Raw genomic sequence first — 16,394 nt, 5'->3', positions numbered from 1 at the left:
ACCGTTAAAATTTAAAAATAATTCGACACCCAGCATAGTCGTAAATCAAAACTTAACCTTTGTTTTAATTACAAGCTATATACAAGTGTCCTTGACTTCGGGGTACAGAAAAAAAAAACCGAAAATTTCATTAGAATATTTAGTTTTTTTATTATGAAAAATATTAATTATATTAATTGTAAAAACATTTTCATTTGAAAACTTAATTATCTAAAAAAAAAATTTGGAAATTTCAATTAAGTATGAAAACAATGCAATAAAATTATTATGGAATCAGCTTACACCTAAAGACTTTTTATTTTTATTCTCGGTTTTTGTGGCTTTTTGATTTTATTGACCTTTTAACCAAAAAAAATTTTTTATCTAAATTGACTTATTTAAATTAATTCCTTTATAATAGGAAGATATTGAATTAATCGTCTTTTCATTCCGTTTATTTCGATATTTTTTCATAAATATGGTGCAAAAAACGAAATATTTTTTGTAAAAAACGAAGATCCTCTTCCAATATAAAGCGCTTTACATTAAATTTTTATTTAAGTTTGAACCACAAGATTCTTATCATTAGAAACAAAAGTATCTCATTTTGATTAGAAGGGAAGGGGAAAAAATATATTTTTGGTTTTTGAAATTAATTTCAAATTATTATTATTAATCCTTGCTTTTTGCAATGCTTGTACATTTTTAAAGCATGCTGTATTATATCCTTCTTATATAACATGCTTTACGAATGTCAGTTGTTTTTATTGTTATAATATCTTGTTATTCTTCTAAATACTTAGTAATAATTCCTAAAAAGCAAGAGATAACTTAAAGAGTGGAATGGAACTCACATAGAGTTTAAGTAGGAAATTTGAAAAAGGAAACTAATAATTTTTTTTTTAATTTTCTGTGGTTGCAAATGCATCAAATTTGTTTATAAATGCCAGTGATCTTAAGTTTAGTTTTCATTTTTACCGACTGCATTGAATACATATAATAAGGGTGGTTATGTGATAGCACCAAATTTTGGATGTCGAGATTTCGGTGGGAACTATTTTTTAGAGAGATGTCGGCTTGTGTTTGCTCTTGTGTATCTAAAGTTCGGTTAAACCAATTTCGATGAAATTTTTTATGTGAGTTTAGCTTTTGGGATATATCAGACCTCGGGAACTGGGCAGTTTTGATGGTCGATTTTACATTTTTGCATATAACAACAGAAATTGTCTACCAATTTCCTTGAAATTTAAAATTTAAAATCGTGCTGTTAAAACAACGAATCTGTAAATTTTTTATGAAAGATCAGAGCTCGGAAATCGAACTAGAGATTAAGTGAATTTCTTGAAATTTAATTGAGTTCTGGGCGTTACCGAAACTAACTGGTGAAGTTTTGGACGTCACAAAGCGAAATTCTACTAAGAGCCAACTTTACACTTTTCTAGGTATGTTAGTTAAAAGCTTATTAATTTCCTTAAAATTGAAGGAAATGTTCAAATAGCATTTTAATAATGTTCTGTAACACTTTCACTAGTCAATACACGTTTTGATCGGTTATGTGCTGATCACATCATATTTTTTTTTGTTTTACTTTTACGAAAATGTAATATGTATAGCTACATCTTTCCGATGTATGTACGTATGTATGTGTTTTCAAAAAATTTTTCAGATATTTGTATGTAACGAGATAACAATTAAATAAAATAAGAAACATGTATATATGAAAATTATGCATCACTAGTTTTACTGAAATTTTCTCTTTCAGATTTCAGTTCTAAATCTACTGTTCTAAGAAAGAAAAATCTGGTGTTTACAGCACATTGTGAAGGTATTGTATAAGATTATAAAAATTTCCTCCAAACATATATTTTAAAGAATCTATCTATGAAAATAGTCTCTCTAGGGAGCAATGTATCTCGAAAAAAGTAGCTCTTTTTGAGATTTGTAAAATGTTCGATTTGCCTCTTTCCGAATTTGAACTTTCAGATGTAGCAAATGTTTACTGTAGCAAGTTATATCTCAAACGTTATATAAGTGGTACTAATCATTTGTTTTCTGAATAACATCTGGGGAAACTTTTCGAGTCCGAATTTTTTACTTTCAGTATGGTCCGAATTTATATTTTTATATCTATATTTTTATCAATTAATCAAAAAAGTTTTTTGAAATTTAATAATTGAGTTCTGTTTGTCCGCGAAACTAACAAAAATCATTTCAGTGGATAACTAAAACAAAAACTCCACGAAACACAAAATTTACGTTTTTCTAGGTATATTAACAAAAACGTTACAAACTTCGATAGTATTTTAAATAAGCGTTTAAAGAATTTTTTCATAATCTTGTTCAACACTTATGTCAAAAACTCCTTTGCGAATGCTGGTGCTTTCCACATCAGATTTATTTATTGATTTTCATTTTCATAGATTTTGTAATGCAAAAATTCTATTATTAAGAATAAAAATTTAACTTACATTAAGTCACATTGAATTTTATATTCCTACCTTTATTTTTGGCAAATGATATTAATTGCTTTCAATATATTCCAAATGTTTAATTCATCATTATTAAAATTTTGTCGAAAATACCTTTGTATTGTGCATTTTACTATACCCATAAATCAACCTTGAGTAAAAATGCAAGAGCTATAAATTCCAATTCTTAATTATATGTATTTACAGTGTCAATTGAGTATTGAATTTATAGATATTTTTGCTCATTCTCTTGTATAAATTTTGGTATTTTAAAAACAAATAAAAGTATTTTATAATATTTTGTGTTTTTTTTTAATAAAAAATGAAATCACTTTCAGGTCTAGAACACTTGCTTACATAAAATTTTGATTTTTTTATACATATTCTTAAATATAAAACTTATTTCCATTATCCTTTGTCATATTCTTAATATAAGTGCTATATTAAATAAGACTTTTTGGAGCCATTGTGTTTTATGTTTTTTCCATAAAATTATAGTTTTTATATCTTTTTGCAAGAAATGATATAATGTATAAATTTTTGGGAATATTTGTTGGTGTTACAATATTATGCGTAAAAGGCCTGGCCATTTAAGTGCAGTTTTCGGTTGAAAAAAAAAGCCAAATTAAAAAGCTAGGTATGAGAAATATTAATAACAGCTCCAAAACTATTTCAGTTTCGAATAAAAATTCGTAACTGTTTTTGTGAAGTCATGGATGTACAATATATATGATTTAAGTCAGAGTTACAGTTTTCAAGTAATAGCTGCTTAAACACGAATTTTGTAACAAAACGAGAAAAAATAGAGTTGACCTTGTCAACTTTGTGAAACCCGTACGAATTTGCCATCCTATTTCAAGCAATTTCAACGAATTTTATCAAAAACATTGGCCCTACTAATGTATTCACTTGTGAGAAATTTCAATATCACAGTTTTATAGTTTCTGAGATATATCTAAAAAACTTTGGAAGTTGTATGGCAGCTGCCAGAAGGAGCCAAACAATTTCAACGAATTTAATCAAACACATTGACCCTACTTATATATTGGCTTGGGTGATTTTTCAATACCACAGTTTTTATAGTTTTTGAGATACGAGTATAGCCAAATTCCTTTTGAAGTTGTATGGCAGCTACTAGAAGGAGCCAAGCAATTTCAACGACTTTTATCAAACACATTAGCCCTACTAATATATTCGTTTGGGTGAAATTTCAATATCACAGCTTTTATAGTTTCTGAGAAATAGCCAAAAAACTTTTGAAGTTGTATGGCAGCTACCAGAAGGAGCCGAGCAATTTCGACAATTTTTATTAAAGACATGGGCCCTATTAATATATTTGTTTGCGTCAAATTTCAATATCATACCTTTTATAGTTTCTAAAATATCGTTAAATAAATTTTGAAGTTACCCGAACCAGTACCCCCGATTATATCCAATTGAAATAGGGTTCTTGCATTTACTATAATAAATCATTTGTGAAAATTTGGTGAACTTAGCTCAATTAGTTTCTGAGTTATCGCTGCGACGGACGGACGGACTAACGGATGTTAGACGGACGGACGGACAAACAGACAGGCAAAGCTAAATCAACTCGGAATTCGACGCTGATCCAAAACATACAGTTGAGTCTATATCTCAGGCCATTATTTCTTAGCGTTACAAAGGGTAGAGCAAATTTAGTATACCCTTCGAACATACGTTCGTACTAGTATAAACAGCAAAAAAGAAAAGAAATAATATATAAATCGTTGATAAAATTAATATTAATAGTAAAAAATTATGCGAATTTTTTGATTCGATTTTCTTTAATCCTTGAAAACTACTCTAAGGCGTACGAGTCCCACACCACCCATGCGAGCAATTTTTTCCTAAAAAACCACGTGAGATATTTTACGCTCTTTCTGGATAACATTGTCTATATATAGGTTAGTCTTTTGTTTTTATGTTCATAAGCATTTATATGACTTAGAGTGAATTATAAATAGATGCACTGCACCAGAATGAAATATAATATTTTCTTCGTTACCCTTACCTCATTTTATTGTGTCATATTCAGTTAGAAAGGAGAAAATTTTTTGTAATATTAGATGTACAGTGACCATTGTATCTGACCATTGGTGCAGTGGTTATGGCACCGGTCCTTTAACCGAAGGGTCTCGGATTCAAACCCCGGTCAGGTCACTATAAAAATTATATTCAATATAATTATAACTTAATATACAATACTAATAAAAAATATTATACAAGTAATTTTCAAATATTCCTAATATTCGATATTAAAAAAAAAAAAAAAACTAAGAAAAATAAATAGTAAATATTAATAACCTCAAATAATTAATATATAAATAAAAACTACGGCAGACTAGTCACCTACCTAGTTTTAAAACCCTATGACGCTAAGAAACTAGTGCATGAGAAATCATGCACTAGCCCTATGCTCCTTCTAGGAGTGAACAAAGGAAAAAAAAAAAAAAGATGTACAGTGAAGTCGTTTATATTAATTTTAGAAGTGTAGTAAGAGGTTTATTATTTATAAAATCAAAATTTAGAAAAGTACATACTCTGAAATTTTGCAAAAAAACATGTTGTTTTTTGTGATATTATGAGAATTCTGATGTTAAATGGTAGAATAAAATGTCATCGTTGTTTCTCTTTAAGCAGTAACATTAAACTTCGCGCATTTTTCAACTATATTGTATTTCATTCAGCGCATATTCTAATATTTTTGATTTCTTTAAAGAGTATACAGCTACAAAGGATATTTAATCGATTTTTTTAAAAAGGCAGACAGAAAAAAGAAATGAAAAAATATGTGAAAGTTTTTAAATTAGTTTAGCAATCTATTTTGTTTTCTTTTTTCCTAACATAATTTTCTAGATTAATGAAATTAAAAAAAGAGAAATATTATTATATCGACGCCTTGTGTTTATTTTGCGTAATTTATTGGAAAAACAATATATGAATATTAATTATGTAAAATTATAAAAAGAAAATGGCTATATTTCCTCCTATCACATTATTGCAATGGTTTTTATACAAGAAATGTTTCCTTATTTTGGGAATAGATTTTGATTATTTCGAATATTAAACATTTTGATTAATTTCTTTGTAATTTGTGAATAACTATTGTAATGATAATAATAAATTATATTTATTATTAGTTTCAAATTTTATCGTTAACATTTTTTATATTTTTCAAATATATTTAATTGAAATTATATAATTTAAGTTAGTTAATATAAGAGTATTGGGAATAATAGAAATGAAAAAAAATATGAAAACAGAAAATTGGAACTAAAATTAATTAATTACAATCGAAACTATTAGAAATTAAGCCTAATATTGCGCGATTAGAGTTTTGGAAAAATTAGGAGAGTTATCAAAATTTGGGTAATCTAGGAGATACGAAGAAATATTTTGTTTAATCAAAATTAATAATAATTATATTTTGTTGAGCAAACTGTTAAAATATTAAACTTATACATCTTAGAAAAGAATCGAAGCCAAGAAAATGTCTACGGAAAAAACATGTCAACAAATGATTGGAGAATGATAAATTTCAAAAGTAGTTTTGTCATACTAATGTTTGCCCATTCTTACACTGAAGAATATCAAATACATTTTTTTCTGTAAAAGAAGTAGCTGAAGGTGAGTTTTTAAAATAAATTTTTATATATGAATATGAGAATGAATGTCAGGCAAAAATTGCTGAGATTTTTTTATTGTCATCTAAGTTACCCTTATGAACCTATGCCATGTATTTGTATGCGTCTCGTTATAGCTTTAGAAATTTTTAGAAATATATTTTCCTTTTATAGTTTAAGATGAAAAACGTGTAATTTTTGTAAGTATAATAAAATTAAAAGAAAAGAAACAAAAAGAAAATGAAAATCATCTTCTAAGACATCGGGTTATTTATTTTGTTTTGTTTTAAAATTTCTTATGTGTGAACTTCAAAATACTTTTAAATTTAACTAAAAAAAATAGATTTCATCCATAAATAGGAGAGGCTAGTTAAATATTCTATACACGAATAATGTATATTGTGATTTAAAAATTCCTAAAAACTCTTTACAATTTATTATTTACGAAAAACAGCCATGCCATGTAAGTTTTTAAAAAGGTGAATTATTAAGTTTACACATTGAGAAAGTTATTTTTTAAAAAGTGAATTAATGCAATTTAATTATACTGTGTAGAAATCGCAATTTATGTATCCTGTAATTAACTCATAATTTTGGTAATGTTGATATTCTAAAGAGAATAAAACAGGTTTTCTATACAGCTTACTCATGATTAAGATCCAAACTTAAAGTCGAAAGTGAATTTGAAATTTTTCATTCTAGATGATAGGTTATTTTAAGCTTAAATATTATTATGTATGTCCAAAATTAAACCAAAAAATTTAATTTCATTTTGAAAAAATTTACGTATGCAAAACTTGTATAAAATCTTCTCATATTTTATCTATATAAATTTTATTACCTACATTATTAATTTCACACTTCACATTATTGGTTTTACATTTTAAACTTTTATAAAGCTATGCAAAATAAGGCCATTAAAGTTAATAGTCAACAGATAAGAACATATAAAAGTATGTTAGTGTTTCGTTAAATTTCTGTATAGTAAAACATAGATATATTATATTCCAAGTATTTTTAATTTTAGAATTGTATTTTAAGAGTATGATTTTCCCTATGCTCTCAAAATAAATTTACTTCAAATATAAATATTTTAAATATTTAATATGTATGTACATATTTCCTTTAAACTTATTTTGATCTTAATTTCAGAAAATTTTTGTTCAGTGTGATTATGAATGTGAGGGTGAAATCAAGTTTCTATTGAATATAATTATTTTTTTATTTATTATTTTCCTCATTTATTACTTGCAACCATTTACTTCAATTCTTATAGTACCCGACTACACCTACACACTTTTTCAAATATAAAATTTTAATATAATCTTTAAATTTTTTTATTTTATTTGTATTTAAACGTTGAAGAACAAAAGTGTAACAATAATTGAAAAATTTATATTTTTTGTTAAAATTGTTTTAAATTTTAATTCCGATTCATATTTTACTTTTCGGAAAAAAATTATTCTTAATTTCACTAACAAGAAAAAAAATTAAACTTAAGAAAAAAAAAAACATTTTCACTGCTCCTGTTTTGCACCACGTAATTATAAATATGAAAGAGCAGTTTGTTAAAAATTTTTTTTAACAGCAGCCAAATTTAACAATTTTGAAATTTAACAGTACGATTTTATATAAACAAAAATTTTTGGTCAGCTCCAGAATGATACTGGGAAAATTGACTTTCCTCATATAAAATTGCATTACATCATTCCACTTCTTCTAATCTTGGGTGTTTTTTTTTAACAATAAACAATTTTATTCGAAAAGATTGAAACCAAAGTAATAGACAAAATCGGATACATTCAGGTAAATAGTATTGAAACTTTCATACACGATTCATTACAGTTTCAGAGTAACAATTTAATATTTTGAATATGTCAATAAAATTTGCATAGGTATGGAAAACAATATTAAACGTACATATAATGGAGATTAATTCAGTTAAAATATGCACATAAGTGGTTGATGACTGGACTCTTTAAATGAAGCACATCAAATATTTGGATGAAAAATAATTAATTTACTCAAACATAAAATTCAAATTTGTAAATTTGTACATTTTCTGAAAAAATCACCTTGTATAATATACTCGTAATAATTTGAATGTAAACTATATAGGAATTTAGAGGAAAAATGATTACTTAATGCTTATAATGTAGTATTATACATATAATATTTGTATATAATGCTATAAAAAATATTTAAATGAGTTTCATACTCGTATTTTATTATACTAACGCACTGTAAGTCAGCATGAAATTTAAAGATTAGACAATTGTGTTCTATTACACACGAAGTATTTAAAAACTTTTCTTTTAACGTGTTTTCTTATACATACACATATATAAAATGTAATAATTAAGAGTTGGAAAATATTTCGTAATATTACAGATATACAATATCAGGTATTACTTACAATAATATACATACCTGATAATATTACAGGTATGTATACAGGTATTACTTCTTTATTTCTTTAGAAATTATAATAATGGGGAATATGTTAAAATACATTCGTTTTGTTACTGCCGTCCTTTTACGTATCAATTTTAAAGATTTCGATATAAAAAAATCTGATGTGATCAGCATATAGCCGACTGCAATGTGTATTGTCTAGTTAAGTGAAAGTGTTACAGAATATTACAAAAATACTCCTTTCCAATTTTTAGGGCATTAAGCTTATAGCTAACATACCTAGAAAAATTTTGCGGACGGTCGAGCAAAGCTTATATATGAAATTTCAAGTAAATCGGTTCAATATTTTCTGCAAAATGGTCAAAAATGTAAAACAGGCCCGCTAGAAAGTGCAGTTCTTCGGGAACTACTCCTCCGTGCAACAGTCGAAATAAACTTTCACATAAAATTTCATCAAAATCGGTTCAGCCGAACTTGAGATTCACGCGTGCACACACAGACAGACCGGCAGACCGACAAACCAACAGGCTGCTAAAAATATTTTATTTACGAAGGGTAAATATGGAGTCCTACTATGGAGAAATGCATTCCCACCGAAAACCCGATATGAAATATTTGTTGCCATCAAATAGCCTACCTATTGTATACACAATACGGTCGGTAAAAATTTCATTCACTTCTTGGAATACTTATTTTGTTTCATGTAATTCTTATGGTTTGAAAAGTTTTGACAAAAATGTTTATTTTTATACTTTAAATTTAAGAATTTGGAAAATAAAATGTATTTCCGGTTTTAATATTTGCATGTATTTATTTTACTAATGTTTCTTCCAATCTTCGATGAGAATGTAGAGTTTCATGTTTCTAGAACACAAATTTATATACTTTTTATTGTCTTTTTTTAAATAATGGTCTTGTTATTACAAAGTCGTGCACCCAAAATAAATAGGAGAATGAAATTTGCTATATCGTAAATCACTTTCGAAAGTTTTGTCAGCTTTTGTAGCTTAACTATTATATAGATTTTGTGACTTACAATACCTGTGCTTTATTAAATTCCATAAGAACGGAATTTAATAAAGCAATAAAAATTTAAAAATTTTGGTTTGACTTTTCATTTTTCTTATCTAACGTATATGTAACATTCTTGCAATTTGAATAGTCACAGCGTAATTTGCTCACAATTTTCTTATAGATTTTGTGTGCTCTTCGACTTTAACTTTACTTATAAAATTGTTATAATTTTTTATTTATTGCAAACATTTTCTGGAACAATAATTACGAAAAATAGTTTTTTTTTTACAAAAAAAGTATAGTGGATTTTTAAATTTTCTTAAACTTTTAAATTTTCAGTTTAAATATTATGTACTTGATGGATGGTTTGTTTTAAAATAAAATAAGTGAAGAAGTTGCTGATGTGTAGAGCACATGACCGACCAGTGAATATTTTACAAAATAATATTTAATTAAATTTATTTAAATGTAATAAATGAGTTAAGTGGGTAAAGGTGTTTAATGTAAAGTTATTGGTAGGTTAATAACCAAAGCAACTTTAAAAACACAAAATTGACTCTTCGTGGAAGTTTTGTTTATATAGCGAATTTTGATACAAGAAGATGCGATGTATCCTAAATGTTATTAAATTTTTGTTTTTTGTGAATTTTCAAAAAAATCAGTTTATTTTCATTAAAATTGAAAAAAGTGAAATGGAGATGGCCTAGAAACGGGCAAATAAACTGAAAGACAAATTAGAAAGTAGTCTAAGAAATAGACGAAAATCTCGGTTTTATGCGGAATCGGTCTAAATGACTTTGCCTTGTTTAAGGATTTCCTATCATAATAACTTCCGCTACTTTGCAAATACTGGGAACATACGTTAGGTTCACTGCTGCATTTAACATCTTTGTCAAAAATATCAATGCTTTTCTCTGCAATTCTCTTAATATCTCAGCAGTAATGAGAACAAAACCTGAGGCTTTATTTAAACGACTTTATGCTTGGCGAATTTCTTTTGTGTAAATAGAACTACAGTGTTTTCATACAGTGTTTCTTAGTACTCTTCGTTGTTTCCTACAACGAATAATTCATTTCTTTAAGTCCTTTGTATAATTCTCGTATGAAACTGATTAAAAATTTTCTATTATTCTTTTGATTGTTTGAGAAAGTCTATTCAGGATTGCTTTATGTTCTGGGTGCGTTATCCAGACGATAAAGGCTCTTGCCATTTACGTACAGCCCTTCTTTTTTGTACAATTAAATCATTTATAGCCTTAGGATAACTACTTGATACAGGCTTGAGTTCTGAGAATCTTGAATTTTTCCAGGCGGCTTTCTGTATCAATTTAATAAAACGGAATTGCTTTTCCAGTTAAAATGGCGATGTCTCGAAAACTTTCATGTTGGGAATCAAAATTTCAGATTTAAACTTTTAAATTTTTTTATAAGTTGAATTTATAAAAATTGTACGAAATCAAAACTGTGTAGACTTATTAGGCTACTCAAGGAAAGTTTTATTACTTTTGTTTAATTTATTATGAAATATTTAAAAAACACTGTAAGTCTATTTCTTAATATGTGAACTACAGATTCGATTTGTTCAAACGAAGTGGTAAATAATCAAAAAGCAAACATATTTTGAAACACCGTTTAGAAAACGTAATTTGCTTTTATTTTATCAACTATAGGTATGGGCAATAATATTTTTTTTAAAACACGCAATGGTGAATTTATTTTTGACCTGTATTCATAGATTTTTGTTTTTGTAGAATTATTATTGTTTTTATTCTTGTCATTTACTGTTTGAATTAAAAAATATCTACAGATTAATGTAGAGCACTTAGTCGAGTTTATGTCGAGATAAGTACGAACTGATTATTTTTTAAATGACTTTATGCCTTTTAATTCTTTTTATGCTTTGTTCAACGGTTTTTATTTAATTTTCGTATTTTTACCGAGCAATTTGTGTAAACAATAGGCAGGTTATTGTGATGGCAACAAATTTTGCATATTGAGTTTTCGGTGGGAATGCACTTCTCCATGGTAAGGAAGTGTTAATAAACTATTTTGAGCAACCTGTCGGTCTGTCTGTCTGTGTATGCACGCGTGTATTTCAAGTTCGGCTGAACCGATTTTGATGAAATTTTATATGTAAGTTTATTTTAACTATGTTCAGATTGAACATATTAACGGATTGATCAACTTTTGGGATATATCACACCTCGGGAACTGCACTTTTAGTGGGCCTGTTTTACTTTTTTGACCATTATGAAAAAAATATTCAACAGATTTACTTGAAATTTCATAAATAAACTTCACTCGACCGTCCGCGAAATCTCATAACTTTTGGAAGAAATCAGATGTCAAAAACTGGAAGTTTAAGAAGTAATCAACCGATTTCATTGAAATTTAATATTTAAATTCTTCGTATTAAAACAATGAATCTATAAACAATGAATTTCAGGAATTTTTGGTAGCACAAAGCGAAACTCTATTTAAGACGAAATATTTAACAGACATTTTTATAAAATTCTGTAACGCTTTCACTTAACTAGACAATACTAATTGCGGTCGGTTATGTATGTGCTGACCACATCAGATTTTCTTTTCGTGTTTTGGTTTGAAGTTAGTCGATCATTGTCTGAAAAAGAAGAATAATTTATAAATTTTAAAAATTGAAAGTGGTTTAACACCAAAAAAGAGTTTTCGGTACTTATTCAATTGATTAATTTACAAAACCCAAAAATTATGTTAATTTTTATATATAATAAAATAAGAATTCAGAGTCTAATTAATGTCAATTCGTTTTTCTGATTGTATATTTTTATATTAAAAATGTTATTACATATAAGTTTTTAAATTACTACATTATAACAAAGAGTATAGAGTTTGTCTTGAAAAAATTATTTTATAAGTATTTTCAAGGTAAAATAATTACTCGTACCTAAAAGTACATTATAATAATGAAAAAATAATTTAATTTTCATCTAAAATATATTGTAGATCAATTCAAACTTAATTATTAAGATAACATGTGAATTAAAAATAAAAATTATCCCTGCTTTAAAAGTTTTCATCAGTAAGTTTGGATCAAACTAATGATGTGTAACGTATTCGTATATTTCGTTTGAACAAATGCTTATACTTTTTTATAAAACAATTTTCTTCTTAAGATATTCTTTTTTTAGATTTTTTCCAAAAAAATGAAAAAAACCTCTTAAAATTTCACTTTATCCATCCGTTCATCTGCCCGTATGTTTTTTCCAAATTCTACTTTTAAGATAGAAAGCTTAAATGTGGTATACAAACGTAATCTATGCCATAAAAACTAACCTTCTAGAAGTCAATTTTTATCTTCTAAAATTTATAGTACTTTAAAATCCTAAAAATGTAATTTTTTGATTATGACAATATAATCGTTGGAACTGACCGTTGTCTGCAACTCGCTTTTTTAAATTTTTGATATCGCCTTTTTTCTGGAAGATCAAATGTATTAGTTATTTAGACACAATAGTAAGCAGTTTCTTTTTGTAAGAAAAACATTTTTCCTCACTTCCATCCACTCCAAAGCTTTCACTCCTCAAAATTCATATTATTTAAAGCTAAGGTTTTTTGTTTTAAATTGCCACCTGATGGAGCTCTTTAAAACTTTTTTTTCCAATTCTATGATAGAAATTTTACTATACATCTTAGTAATTTCATTAACAAATCTTTTTTCTTTCAAAAATTAAAAAAAAAAATTTATATTTATTTCCTTTCTGTCCTCAATTTGTTTCTTTTGCGATTATTTCAATGGCACCGAATTCCATATATTAAGTTTTCTTGATACCTCTGGCAAGAATTGTAGAGCAAGAAATTTGCCTCTAATGGTAGCTTTTATAGAAATTTAGCGATACTAGTTTTAATAGAGATTATAAAAAACAGAAAAGTTATATTTTCTTACTTTTAAACTTAAGTTTAGATTCTACAAACCCCATATTCATTACTGTAAAAGGTTGAGTTTAAATATTTCTACAAATTACTATCTAGGTATAAAAAACGATACCAAAAATTTAAAAAGAATGCATTTAAGAAAACGGCAGATTTCATCAGCTGTCTTTGTCAAAAAACGCTATTTTTCTGGATATAATAAAGAAATTGTAGAATAATAGCATTTTAATGACATAATACTGTTGGGAGTTGACGTAGGCTATTTAATTCAAAAAAAGTTCATTTATTTATAAAATTTCAGATTAGAATCAAGAAAGTTTTAAGCTTTGTAAAAGGACAGACGGGTGTTTAATTTTATTAAAAATGTACTGAAAGTAGTTGGATTACATTAACTTAGTTTTGCCTATAATAATTGTTAGTTAACAGCAATCTATCGTAACTCAATTTTTTGTAACATTAAATCAACAAGGACATTTTTTTATACGACAAAACAAATTAACTAACTAATTGTTAGTAATAATTAATTGTAGTAGGGATCTAAGAACATTTAACTTTTGGTGTAATAAGTAGTATAAAACTACTGTAACAGTATATGAATTCAAATTTCAAAAAATTTAATGACTATGCAGTCATTCTCATAATTATAGGTGCAGAAGTAATTAAATGCATTATTTAATCTAATTGTATTATAAATAACTTGACGATTCAATAAAAATGAATAAATATGAGGGACAAATTAAATAAAAGCCAAAATTTAGTTATAACGTGGTCGAAGATTTCCTACAAAGTGTTGTAATGGAAGAAAATATTAAATTAAATTTTAATGTTAACCTTTTTTCTTTAAATATAAAGTAAAATTTTTCTTTTTAAATCCAATTGTAAATTGAAACTTTGTTTGAATTTTCTTGAGAATTTTTTTATCAACATTAAAATTTGATGTCAAACCCATTAACCTTGTCAAGAAACATTCCAAATTCAAAAAGGATACCGAAACGAAGGAGCAATAAAGAATTTTTACCTGATTGTTTTTGTTTTTACGTGACATATGTGTAAATAAATATCGTGTATTTGCTACAAATGTGCATGACTCCAAGTATAAGAAAAATATTCTCTTCATATACCTTTTTATTTTATTTTATCATTTTTATGTCTATATAATTCTTTCAGAAGTAAATGTACATCTCTCATATATGTATCTATATGTACATATTCATATTGTAAGTTTTGAAAATTTAAGATATAATTTTACAGAAACTCTTTCAGAAAGGAAATATCATAAAATTGGATAGTAAGTATGATATTTCTTTTCATATGTTACAAACTTATATGGAAAAATTCTTGAAAAGTGGAATTCCGCCTTGATCCATAAAGCAAAAATTTTCTTCGAGGAAAAAAATTGCTTTTTTACCGACAAACTTCTCCATGATAGGGAAGTGTAAATAAACCATTTTGTCTACCTGTCTGTCTGTGTGTGCACGCATGTATCTCAAGTTCTGAGTTCGGCAAGAATTTCGTTGAAATTTTATATGTAAGTTTATTTCCAGTATGGCTGGGATTGATAAACTTTTGTTATATATCAGGCCTCGGTAACTGCACTTTTTAGCGGGCCTGTTTTACGTATTTGATCATACTGAAGAAAATATTCAACAGATTTACTTGAAATTTCATATATCAACTTAATTGATTTAATTGAAATTTAATATTTTAATTTTTCGTATTAAAACAATGAATCTAAAAGCTTTTTGGAAAGTTCAAGGATTGGAAACCGATCTGAGAGCCGATTTTACATTTTTTACCACATTTACGGAACGAATTGATGAAATTTCCTGAAATTTGATATTTGAGTTCTGGTCTCACTAATGCCCTAAAAAATGGAAAGAAGTACTTAACAGACATTTTTATAATATTCTGTAACATTTTCACTTAACTAGACAATACACATTGAGGTCGGTTATGTGCTGATCACATTGATGTGGTCAGCACATAACCGACGAAGCTTTTATATGAAATTTGAAGAAAAATCGGTTGAATTTTTTCTTCAAAATGGTCAAAAATGTAAAACAGGCTCGCTAAAAAGTGCAGTTTGCTGAGCCTGACATGTCCCAAAAATTGATAAATCCGTGCCATGGTCGAAATAAACTTACATATAAAATTTCATCGAAATCGGTTCAGCCGAACTTAAGATACACGCGTCCACACACAGACCGACAGACCGACGGACCGACAAACCGACGGACCGACAGGTTGCTAAAAATAGTTCAAATTTTACAATTTTCAAGAAACGGTAACTTAAGAGGAGGTGGAGGGGGAAATTTGCTTCTACTGAAATAAAGTATTTATTAGTGTCGTTGTCATTAGCTATTTATTAGCTGCTGTTTAGAAGAAAACGAAATCAAGAAGATATTAAAAAAAAAACGAATTTTAGATAACGGGAAATTTTTACGGCCAGTTTGTTTTTGTAAAGTTGCAATATGATGCGCCGCAGTGGAAGAACCCAGCGTCGACTTTTCCGTTTTTGGAAAATTTGAAAAATGCTTACTTTTTCGCTTCAAAAATAATTAAATTTGGCATTTTTAAGGTCTTAATGGCTATAACTCTTAAAGGAGGGAGGAGGGAGGAGATAGATAAAAATTTTCTTCTACGGGAATAAGTTTCATTTGAAATGAAAATTCATATGGACATAGTGAACTAATAAACATTTCTTTTTTCATTTTTTTTTGAAAAGTGCTAAAAAGTGAAAAAATAGTAAATAAAAGAAAATCTAAAAAAAATCTTTTAAAAAATTGTGCTTCTTATACATTCAATATGGTGTGGAGCTCTTTTTGAAAAAATTCATTCTGATTTTTTTGATTTTCAAAATCTAATATAACAATGGAATTTGATTCAAGATGTATGTTAAAATTTGTTTTCATGAATTAACTGTAAAATAACTTAATAAATTAAACTTGTAAAATAACTGTAA

General features: G+C 26.9%; 1 protein-coding gene across 5 annotated transcripts in view; it reads left to right on the top strand.

Annotated features, from left to right (window-relative positions):
* The window catches only part of LOC129611082 (GTP-binding protein GEM), a 131,287-nt gene that overhangs the window by 31,804 nt on the left and 83,089 nt on the right, over positions 1-16,394 (top strand). The window contains exon 2 of one of the 5 annotated variants that reach the window (XM_055524017.1): positions 1,742-1,804. The exons of the other annotated variants lie outside the window; for them this stretch is intronic. The gene's annotated coding sequence lies outside the window, so the exon portion shown is untranslated. The remainder of the gene's footprint in view (positions 1-1,741; positions 1,805-16,394) is intronic. 5 annotated transcript variants of the gene reach the window in all.

Source organism: Condylostylus longicornis, unplaced genomic scaffold, assembly GCF_029603195.1.
Source record: "Condylostylus longicornis isolate FDR11 unplaced genomic scaffold, ASM2960319v2 ptg000048l, whole genome shotgun sequence".
Classification (NCBI taxonomy): Eukaryota; Metazoa; Arthropoda; class Insecta; order Diptera; family Dolichopodidae; genus Condylostylus; species Condylostylus longicornis.
This window is presented reverse-complemented; position numbering and strand designations above follow the sequence as displayed.